We start from the raw sequence: 10,940 nt of genomic DNA on the forward strand, positions 1-10,940 counted from the left end.
TTGCCTCAATAGGCTCGAAAAGCTTGGATTGTAAGCCTGAGTAATTTTATGGTTCAAATTTTATTTTATCTAATTGGGTACATAATGCTATTTTATTTTTTTTAAAAAAAATTAAATAACGTGACAACATATTTATCATTTGGCATCATATAAGCAAGATCTATGAAATATATATAAATATTAAGCATGAAACGGAAATGATCCTATTCGATGCAAAATCGATCACTTCCAAGTTCCATCCAATAATCGGCTAGAGAGGTGGCCTCAACTACCCCTAAGGCCTTGAAAGTGGTCTGGCCACTCCTACCACTGCAGGATGGTCAAATCACTGCATAGTCATAAGGTAGATTTGCCATTCTCATATTTGGCCATAAGAGGTGGTCGACCTACTCAAAAGGTTTTCAAAGTAGTTAGGCAAATTAGTCGTAAGATAGTAAGAAGATCGATAGTCACTAAAAAATAGAAAGTTTTAAGTTTCATTTTAAATAAACAACCTATATTAAAGTTATTGCACAACATGCAATACCCTAATATTTCAGAATCAAGCTTCCAATCATAGTAAAGGTTTTAAAGAGGATTTGAGAATGCATTGGCACCATTTTTGGACATTGATCGGAGAATCAACTCGGAGTGTCGGACTATATTAGGTGCTCAAAAATTAAAAGGAACAAGAATATTCATGCCCCCCATTTATTTTCACAAATAGACCACCAACCTCAAAAAGTCAAGGCAACATCAAGACAGGATCAGACCGTCAATCACCATTGTAGGAGTGTGCAAATACATGATCGACAAGGTCACCAAAAAGAGTAATGCCAATCAATGGCTGATCCTCCACGACCGCATCTAGAATTATAGAGGACTAACTTCAAGTGGGCCTTTTTTTCATTGTATTTTTATCAAATGAGCTCAATTCTCGCACTCTGCACATATGCCAGTGCCAATCAACTTTTAGATTAATACTTATTAAAAAAGAATCAAAAAATTAAAAAAATTAAAAAGTTAATTGGCATTATCACGTTAACATGGTGAAATAGTGATTAGATAAAAGAGTGATTTCTAGTGTTATTTGTATAAATAGTGAGTAATGTTATGTACCACACCTCCATCCCACTAGATATCAATTGATTAATAATATTACATTTGCTCAGTGGGATGATGAGAGTATAATATTTCACATTACTCACGAACATTAGATGAGTAATGCTATACATGCACATTTATCCCAATTTACTGAAAGGCGGCAAGATTTAATAAGAGCAAGGGTTATTACATTTTACCATGTTAGCATTGTACGTGAGATAAATGCTACAATTCTCAAATTTTTGGGAAAATTGCACATTTGGTCCCTGTGGTATGTCATAATTATTTTTCACTCCCTATGATTTAAAAAGTTTTTGGGAGGTCCTCGTGGTATGTAATAATTACAAATCGATCCTTGGCGTCAAATTCTGTTAAAATTTTTAACAAATTCCGTCAAATGCCACGTCAGCGATACGTGTCGCCAATAAGATGACGACACGTGTCCATCTTAATAAAAAAAATATAAAGTTATTAAAAAATAAATAAAAATATTTATTTTTAAAATAAAATTCAAAAAAAAAAAAACAAACAAAAAAAGATGAAAGGGTGGCTGGGCCACCCCCAGTGGCCGCAGGGGGTGGCGCGCGGCCACCCCCAAAGGGGTGGCCCAGCCACCCTTTCAGCTTTTTTTTTTTTTTTTTTTTTTTTTTTTTTTTTTTTGAATTTTATATTTTTTTTTAAAAAAAAATAAGTATTTTTATTTATTTTTTTAATAAATTTATATTTTTTTATTAAGATGGACACGTGTCGCTGACGTAGCATTTGAAAGAATCTGTTAAAAATTTTAACAGAATTTGACGCCAGGTATCGATTTGTAATTATTACATACCACGAGGACCTCCCATGAACTTTTTAAACCATAGGGAGTGAAAAATAATTATGACATACCACAGGGACCAACGGTACAATTTTTTTTTCCAAATTTTTATCCAAAAGTTAAGGCATGTTTGGGTGAGAAATTTTTTTCAAATATTTTTTTTCAAATATCAAATTTTACTCAGATTTTATCCAATTTTTTTTTTAAAAAATTTTTCCTTAGGTTTTTTAAACTATCAAAACATAATTTCGAAAATCAAATTCTCTCGGTATTCGCAATTAGCTTCCAAATGATGTGTTACTATTCCATGTGATTTATCTGTTTGAGTTGTCCACCCATTTTCTGTTTTTTAATTGTTGTAATTTCTCTTTCCCCATATTTGAATAGGAAACAAAAAAAAAAAAAAAAAAAAAACTGCAATTAAGTTCAAAATTCCCTTCTCGCAATGAAAAAGGGCCCATATAATGACTTTTCGCTTATTAATGTTTCTAAGACTAGTTTTTTTTTTTTAAAATGAATATAAAAGCAATTTTAAATATATCGTGTTTGGAGTTAATTATATATATTTTAAATATAAAAGAAAAAAATAGAAAATGAAAAGCGTTAACAAACAAGGGAAATGATAGGCAAAGGACACTCATCCGTCCCCTGTCCTACATATAATAATAAAATAATATATTATATATATTTTTTCATTTATTCTTTTTGATTTTCACTTTTTGTTTATATAATATATTATTTTATTAGTATATGTAGGACAAGGGGACGGATGAGTGTCCCCTGCCTATCATTTTCCAACAAACAAAGCCTATGATTTTGAGTACGATGAATGAAGGGCAACGGCTATCCCCACTGAAAAGGATAAGGACCGTCCAAATGGAAATGGTCTATGGCTAATTGCCCATCTATATAACACTTCCCCTTCTATAAAATGTTTGAAAATATTTATTTGATGACAAAAAAAAGTAGGAATACCAACCAAACCAGTTAATCAATTGTCACTTTTTCGTGGATAATGGTTCGAACCGTCAAATACTTGTTTTTGAGTTGTATTGAAATCATTTAAAAGATAATGATCTGTTTGGTAAAGATTATTGGTGTGTTTTTTTTTTTTTTTTTTAGTAGAAATAAGGAGAGATTAATGTGATATAAAGTAGAAATAATTTGTGTGAAAAAGAGAAAATATTTTGTTTTGTAGTCACTTATTTTATTTGAATAGTAATAAAATAAGAATAATTATGTAATATAAAAAATGAAAAAAGTAATAATATTTTGAAGTTGATTTTTTTTTTTTTTTAGAAGTGAAAATAAGAGTGGTTACTAAACAAACCCCGTATTAGAATTTATTAAACCACCGGTAATTAAGAAAGATTAAACTTATAAGAAACTGAATTTAATCATTTAACTAAAAATTTTACAATCTCTTTTACGTGTAAACTCAAAATCTTCTTCAATAAAGAGATGAATTACTTGAGACAGAGTCCAAATTAAAGCTATGATATGATGTTAAATAATTACTTATTTTAATATAATAAAATTCTCTTAGATCGGAGAGAATTTGTTAGAAAGGTTACAATTGATATTTGGCTATGATTTGTTGTGTTACATTAGAAATGGAAAACGGAGAAGTCAAATATAAGAAGAAAACAAAGGAAATGGGTGTGCTTTCACCCATTTCTTTTTCTTTTTCTTATTTTATTTTATTTTTTAGCTTTTTTCCTTCCGTTAATGTGATGTGCCTCTTTTTTCTAAAAAAACACAAAAAAAAAAAGAGTGCAAATATGTGATGTTGCTCTTGCCACGTGGGGTGTAAAAAATGGGTGTGGGAGTTTGGGTGTAGGTGTATCATTTTTTAATATATATATATCATTCTCTCCTCTCAATAAACAAATAAAAAAAAAATCATTGACAAATAGTATTTAAATAAAATAGCAATATGTGGATAGCTAAAATAGAGTGTGTGATGTAAGTACTTTGAAAAAATGGGTAGTTAAAATATAAGAAGAAAAAAAAGATTTTTCGAGCTACAATGAAAATAAAATTTCTTAAACCGAATGTGAATGAAATAGTAGAGTAGGGTGGTATGTACCTGGAATGGATGGATTTTTTTTTTCTTACGTTGAGTGTTTTCTCTCGAATGGCTCGACCATGTGTCATCTTCTAATAGAGCATGATTTTGGTTAGGTGTAACGTCCAATTTGTGTCCTCTAATGAGGAACGCTTTTTTGTCAGGTGTTGCTCGCTGGTGAGGTATGATTATAGAAGAGTTGTGGCGTCACGATCGTTATCAGATGTCATGCAATATGACGTGTCCATTGGCAGGATAAGGGCATTGCTTGATTCTTTGCCGAGAATAATGGGGTAGTTGGGATGAGGTGGCATTGGCACAACATTTATCCTCAACGTCAAGCTTCCCATTGTTATCTAAGCCATTGGCTTGTTGGTTCGGTCGGCCCTTCGAGCTTCGCGGTTTTTAAGCCAACTAGCAGCTCATACTTGTATTCTCTGTTTGGGGCTGGTTGAGCGGATACTCAGTAAGATATTTTTCATGCAAATAAGTGGGATCATCTATAAGTAAAATTTATTTTTCTGAATAAATTTGTGAGGACCAGTTCCACTTATGTGATTTCATTAGGAACTCAGACACATCTTAGGAGAGACTACACTCAAATTACACAATTGCAGCTAAGTAAACATTTTTTTTTTGGTCATCAGAGGTCAATGTCACACATACCCGTTTATGTTTGCATTTAGTTGGTGGAAGAAAGAGCAATTGTGAAAACTGAATTCAAGATTTCAGCCCATCGCATTACAAATTTATCTACTTCCTTTCTTCATTATATTCATTAGATCGACGATAATGATCTTCTCAATTCGTAATCTCATAAAGGAGATCATCAATCAGTACGTGCGGTTGGTTTTCGTCCAATTCTGATGACTGAACAAGTGTGAGCTGTCAATCTTCGAAAGCGTACATCAAATTGTATAGAGTGATGGATGGAAACCAATCCACACTGGCACACCTCATTGATTGCTATTAGTATATAGTTAGGTCAGTGTAATAGTAGGGGTATAAATGTAGGCGAATATTAATTGCCCGCAATTGCTAGCTGCAATCATACATTATCTACTATTCGTTATCCGTACATGCGGATTTGGATGCGGTTAGTAAAAACTACAATCCGCATATGTGGATGTAAATAGCAGTATAAGAGTATGTAGGATGCGGTTAATAACCGCATCTGCGTACCCTTTATATATATATATATATATTATATAAAATAAGGAAAAATTACACTTTACCCCTCCCCCCAAGTTTCACCCAAATTGCAATTTTGCTTCCAAAGTGAAAAAGTTGCAATTGACCCCAATAAAGTTTCAAAAATTTGCAATGTAGCCATTTTGTTAGCTTATTTTGTCTTGCATGATGGAAAGTACCGCACGTGCGATTTTTGTACCACACTTGACGAAAATGCCCTCATTTGTATTTCAAATGCCGCGTTTCGTCCCTTTTCGTAAAACACCTGAACTCGTCCAGTACCACGTCATCGTTGTCTTCTTCCTTATATTTACCACTCTCTTCTACTCCTATCCACTCGAGCTTATAGCTATATGACTCGCCACACTGTGCTTACCGTTCAACCATTCCAAACGACCAAAGCTATCCGTATTTGACAACGAACCACGCTTCTGATTTGCATATCGGAGTAAATTGATGTGCAGAGGAAGTTTAGGTAGTCATCCGCCATCAGATTGTAGACAAGCACCTGATTTAGCCCCGCTACCGGGTCCGGAGCCATAATTGAACGATGTGGCTAGTTTTCTGTTGGAAGCGTCTTGTAATTTCTCGCCGTTCTTGTACGTTGTGGTCATGAGGGCCGACCGAATGGCCGCAGGACTCCAGTTCGGGTGAGCCACATTGATAAGTGCGGCGAGCCCACTCACTTGTGGGCAAGACATCAACGTTCCCGAAATAATTTTGAACGCCATGTGCCAGGAATCCGTGATGATGTCCGGCTTCAGTATCACCGGGGTGACGGAGTTCGACCCCCTTGAGCTAAATGCACTTACAACGGGAGAAGGCTGGATGCCGACCTTGGTCCTTTCGAACAGAATCGTGGCCGTCAGCGTTAGCCAAAACAATACATTATAGCAGTTCCGAGTCGCCCACTGGTCACCTCTAACTTCACCAACTCCATTCTCGGTGGGGAACTTCATTTTGAGGTGTGGGGTGGAGATCATGGTTCCAAGCTGGTTGAGGGTCCTTTCTATAATGGCATTTTACGCCGAAAGGCAGTCTATCAGCAAGAATTTGACCATCACGGTCACCTGCTTCGAGATTGATTCGGCTGTTAACGGAAGTTCGATCGATCCTACTGAATGTACTTGCTCACCTACAAATCCCATTAACGAAAAGTTGACCTGGGCTATTCCATCCCGACTCAACTTCAACTTTTTGAATATCGACCAGTATAGTATGTCTGCTGAACTCCTAGTATCTACCAGGACCCGATGGACGTTATAGTTTGCTATTATCAGCCCAACCACCAGGGCGTCATTGTGGGGCTGAGAGATTCCTTCATAATCACTATTCGAGAACCTTATTACCATGGATTCTTTCCTTTGAAGCTTCAGGGGTCTCTCTATCGCATATACTTCCAGGCTCTACACCTGTCGAGCGTAAGCTTTTCTCGCCTCCTCACGCGAATTCGCCAGAACTAGCTCCTGGTTGGCATACTCCTGTGGATGTTGGCTCCCTTCTTGACCGCCGGCGATCATCTCTCCATTATTTGAGATCCGGATGGGCATCATCCCGTCCTGTGTGATTGTGCCTAGGAAGCTCTCGGGGACGGTCATCCTTAGATCGCCAATCCCTAGACAGGTATTCCCAAGCCTCATAGTTATGAGGGTGATGGTCTTGGGGTTGGTCTCTGGGCCGGTCATTCGCCTGCTAGGCCTTTTGCTCTACTACGAACCGGATCCACTTCCCATTCGTAATGAACTTCTCTATCAACATCCTTAGGGCTATACACCCCTAGGTAGTATGGCCCATCGTTGCATGGTATTCGCAAAACTTATCTATTTTGCAGGGAGAGGGAGTCCATGTTATCTTTGGAGGCTGACAAAACTCCGGGCCTCCCTTCTTCACAGCGAGAACCTCGGCCGCTCTCGCGTTGATGGGAGTGAAGTTGAAGTCTGTAAATCTCTTGACCGACTTCGGCTCCTCCTTACCGACTTTCTTCGCTTCCTTTTTCTTCTTTGGGGCTAATTCTTAAGGCCTCCTTGCACTGATCATCGCCTTGAGGGTCTCCTATTGGTTGATGAACTCTTCCACTTTGTCCATCAGTCCTTCCAATGTAGCCGGTTACTTCCTAGCCAGCTTTTTCATCAGCGGTTCCTCCAGCGACAACCCTTGATTAAGGGTTATATAGACCATATCATCGGTAGGATCCTCCACAGCTATCTTCTCCGTGTTGAAGCGGGCCACAAAATTTTTAAGAGTCTCTCCACTCTTTTGTTGCAGTGTGAGGAAGTAAACTGAGGGTTTCTTGCGCGTCTGGGCCTCCATGAATTGCCCCAAGAACTCTCTACCCAATCCTTCAAATGAGTCGATGGACCTCGGGGGTATCCTTCTGAACCAGTCCCAGGCATTCCTGGTTAGGGTTAATGGGAACGCCTGGCAAGCGACTTCATCTGGGGTACCGTGAAGGTTGAGATGGACCCGAAAGTTCTCTAGATGCTTGAAAGGATCCCCGGTCCTGGCATAACTTTGGATCTGCAGGACTTTGAATTTCTTGGGCAAGCGATATCCAAGATCCCGTCAAGAGCTGTCTACTGCAGCGTCTTTGCGCTTGTCCTTTTGCTCCATCTCCTTGGCCATGCTAGCGCATTGCCTCTCTAAGTTGGCAACTTTTTCTGTCCAAGTTGATGGTATCTCCTTATGGATCCCTCCTTACATTAGCCCCGTGGTCATGCAATTCCAAGGGCTCTCCTTTCTGGCGATCCTCTCTATCAAGTTAGTCTTCTTGATGGGTTCGGCTGTTCACCCGGCTGTTATGATCCTTCTGATCTTCTCGGTTCATCCCGGATTGAGATTGTTCGAGGATTCGGAGCAGCAGTTCCGCGTTCTGCCGCATTAAGAGAGCTATTTAGGCCTCCAAAGTCACCGCCTGGTTTCTTTTGGCGTCGTCTTGGGGAGGGACTTGCATAGGTGGTGGGGGACCGTTCTAGCCTTCCGGCGGTGGGTTCGGTTGAGCCACTGAATCCTGTGCTTGTCTTATTGGTCCAACAACTTGGACGTTGAGCGGGTGGTCACTGCCATTCTGAATATTTTTAATGAGAACGAAGAACACGTTCCCATAGACGACGCCGAATTGTTGGTACAGTTTTCGGTATGGTCGGGACAGCTCACTCCTCTTCGGTGGACTTGTCGTCCAGTTTCTACAAAACAAACAAGGTAAAGAAGATACCCCGGGGGTTAATCGGAGTTTCTCCCTCCAATGCTTAAGTCAGTTGATGGAATTGAGGGTAATTTTCTAGTGATCAAAAAGCGTATATCTCATACCTGGAATGAGCCGTATTTATAAACCTTTTTTTGAGTTTGGAGTAAGGAACAAGAAGTCCTTCGTGACCCTCACCTGGGTGGGCCTTGTGTTTCCGGTCTTTCTTCCTCATTAAGAAAGGTAAGGTATCTTTACTTGGATTTATATCCTTGCGCCGTCCTCTGTCACTTCCCTGCATTGGTAGGGACATCCCAGTGTGCCAGGGATATCCCTGCGCCGTCCATTGCCACTTCTCTAGATTGGTAGGGACATCCTAGTGTCCCATCACCGTAGGAGGTATCTCGGCGCCCCTATACCATAGGGGGTATCTAGGTGCCCATACTCCTTTTGCACAGCTGTGGTCACTTTATGCTTTCGAAGAATTAAATTCACACTCGGGCCCAAGATGGGCCGCCTACTATGTGCTTCCGGGCTTGGGCCTAGTTGGGAGTCACCGTCTTGTGGCTCATGGTTCTTTTATGGGCCGGTTCGGGTCTTGGGGCCCAAACCCTTACGGAAAGGCCTTTGAGGGACTGTAATTGAGGTGGGCTTGTAGCCCCCGACTTGGGCCAGGCCGGCCTAATTGGGAATAAGGGATTATTCCCAACAATACACAATATAACAAACGAATAAAAATAAATTCAACATATTTTACTTTATTAAATCCTTTTATACAGTGTACTCATCTATAAAAAAAATAATAGAACCCCATAAAATTAATTATACCTAGTTGATAATAGCTTAAAAATGCATATTTTCTCTATTAAAATAAGTATTATCATACTATGTTTTATTCTAATTCTTGCATTTAATATTTAATTGTGGACTATTGTTTAATTATTAAAGTTGAGCTTAAATTGATATTAATGCAATGAGTTGTTTTTTTGTAGAAGATCAAAAGAAAAGAGGACATAAAAAGAGAAGAAAAGAAGCTAGGGACATGCATGTCTTTTCTTGAGAAGTAAGAGAGCCCAGATTCTTTTTAAGAAGAGGATCATGTATGATTCTTTCCTTGATAAACGAAGCAGCAGTTGTGATTTATTTCCATAATGAACTGGCAGTACCAAATATTGATCGGATATTATTTACTTCCAAAACTGGTAGAGGACGTGATTATTTCTATAAAGAACCTGCAATACAAAGTTATATTTTCTCGTCTCTTGTACACATACATTGGCGGCATCAAACAGAAAAGTCAAGTTTCCTTAATAAGGAAAGTGCGGCACTGCATACCTAGCCAAATTGTCTATATATATGCTTTCTTTTCTCTTAGGGGAGGAAACAGAGAGAAGAGCTAAGGAGCATAGAAGAGTATAAAGGCGTAGAGTTTGAATTTTTTTTTTCTTTGTTTTCAATTTATGTTTAGTACTTTGATAATGAAATTTATTTTCATAAACATGAGTGGCTAAATCTCTAGCTAGGGTTAGAGATGAAGCCTAGTATTTTTATTATGTGTTCTTGAGACTATGTTTTTTATAGATGAATGATTAAATTTCGGGAATGATTTTTATTTGAGATTAATTTAATGAGACAAGTTTATTTTGATTCCTTATGATTTTTGTTTATATCAAATGCGTACTTTGTTTGATTTGATATGATTCGAAAATATATTAAATGCTTAATTTATTCAAAAAAAAATTTTCAATCGACCCATGTTTGATCTATTTTATATTTTTTATGTCTCATGAATACGTAACAAAATATTAGGTGGATTCTTGAAACTCTAGTCTTTTCCAATATTTTCTTCCAAAGCAAATCTATTTATTTTAGTTTTATAATTTATTTTTTAATTTAAATTATATTTCTTTGCTCCACTTTTAAGTGGAAACCAAAAGTATAATTTTTTTTTTTTTCCCAATTATTCTCTTGTGTCTAATCATTACCTGTGGATCGACCTTGGACTTACCGTGATTTATTACTTGCGAAAACCTACACTTGGGTTTGCACATTTTTTGGTCCGGATCCGACTTGCATGCGGTGGTTTAAAAATACCGCATGCATGTTGTAGTGGAAACAACACCGTTTTTCACAAAATGGTACCGTTTTCCACTTAAAAAAATTTGCAAAACTTAACTTAATAATAATTTTTTTTTTTAAAACTTAAAAATTATAAAAATAATAGTAATTAAAAACCAAAAATATAAAAACCTAAAAAAACAAAAGGGGTGGCCGGCGTTGCCCAAGGGGGTGGCCTGCCACCCCATTGTTGGCCAAGGGGGTGGCTCCAGCCACCCCCTTGGCCGATCTGGGGTGGACGAACCACCCTAGTCGGCTTTAGGGGTGGTCCGGCCACCCCCAAAAGGCCAAAAAACAAAAAAAAGTTAGGGTTTTGGGGGGTGGCTGGCCATATGCGCTCGAGTCCACATGCGCTCGAGTCCACATATTTTGACTAAATGAGTCAGCTTCATAAGTTTAAGCACAGGCCATATGCGCTCGAGTCCTCCATCAGGTTAGGGTACATGATCTCCTTCCAGGTTTATCTTCTCCATTGTTGTTTC

This window comes from Alnus glutinosa, chromosome 3 (genome assembly GCF_958979055.1).
Source record: "Alnus glutinosa chromosome 3, dhAlnGlut1.1, whole genome shotgun sequence".
In the NCBI taxonomy this organism is placed as follows: domain Eukaryota; kingdom Viridiplantae; phylum Streptophyta; class Magnoliopsida; order Fagales; family Betulaceae; genus Alnus; species Alnus glutinosa.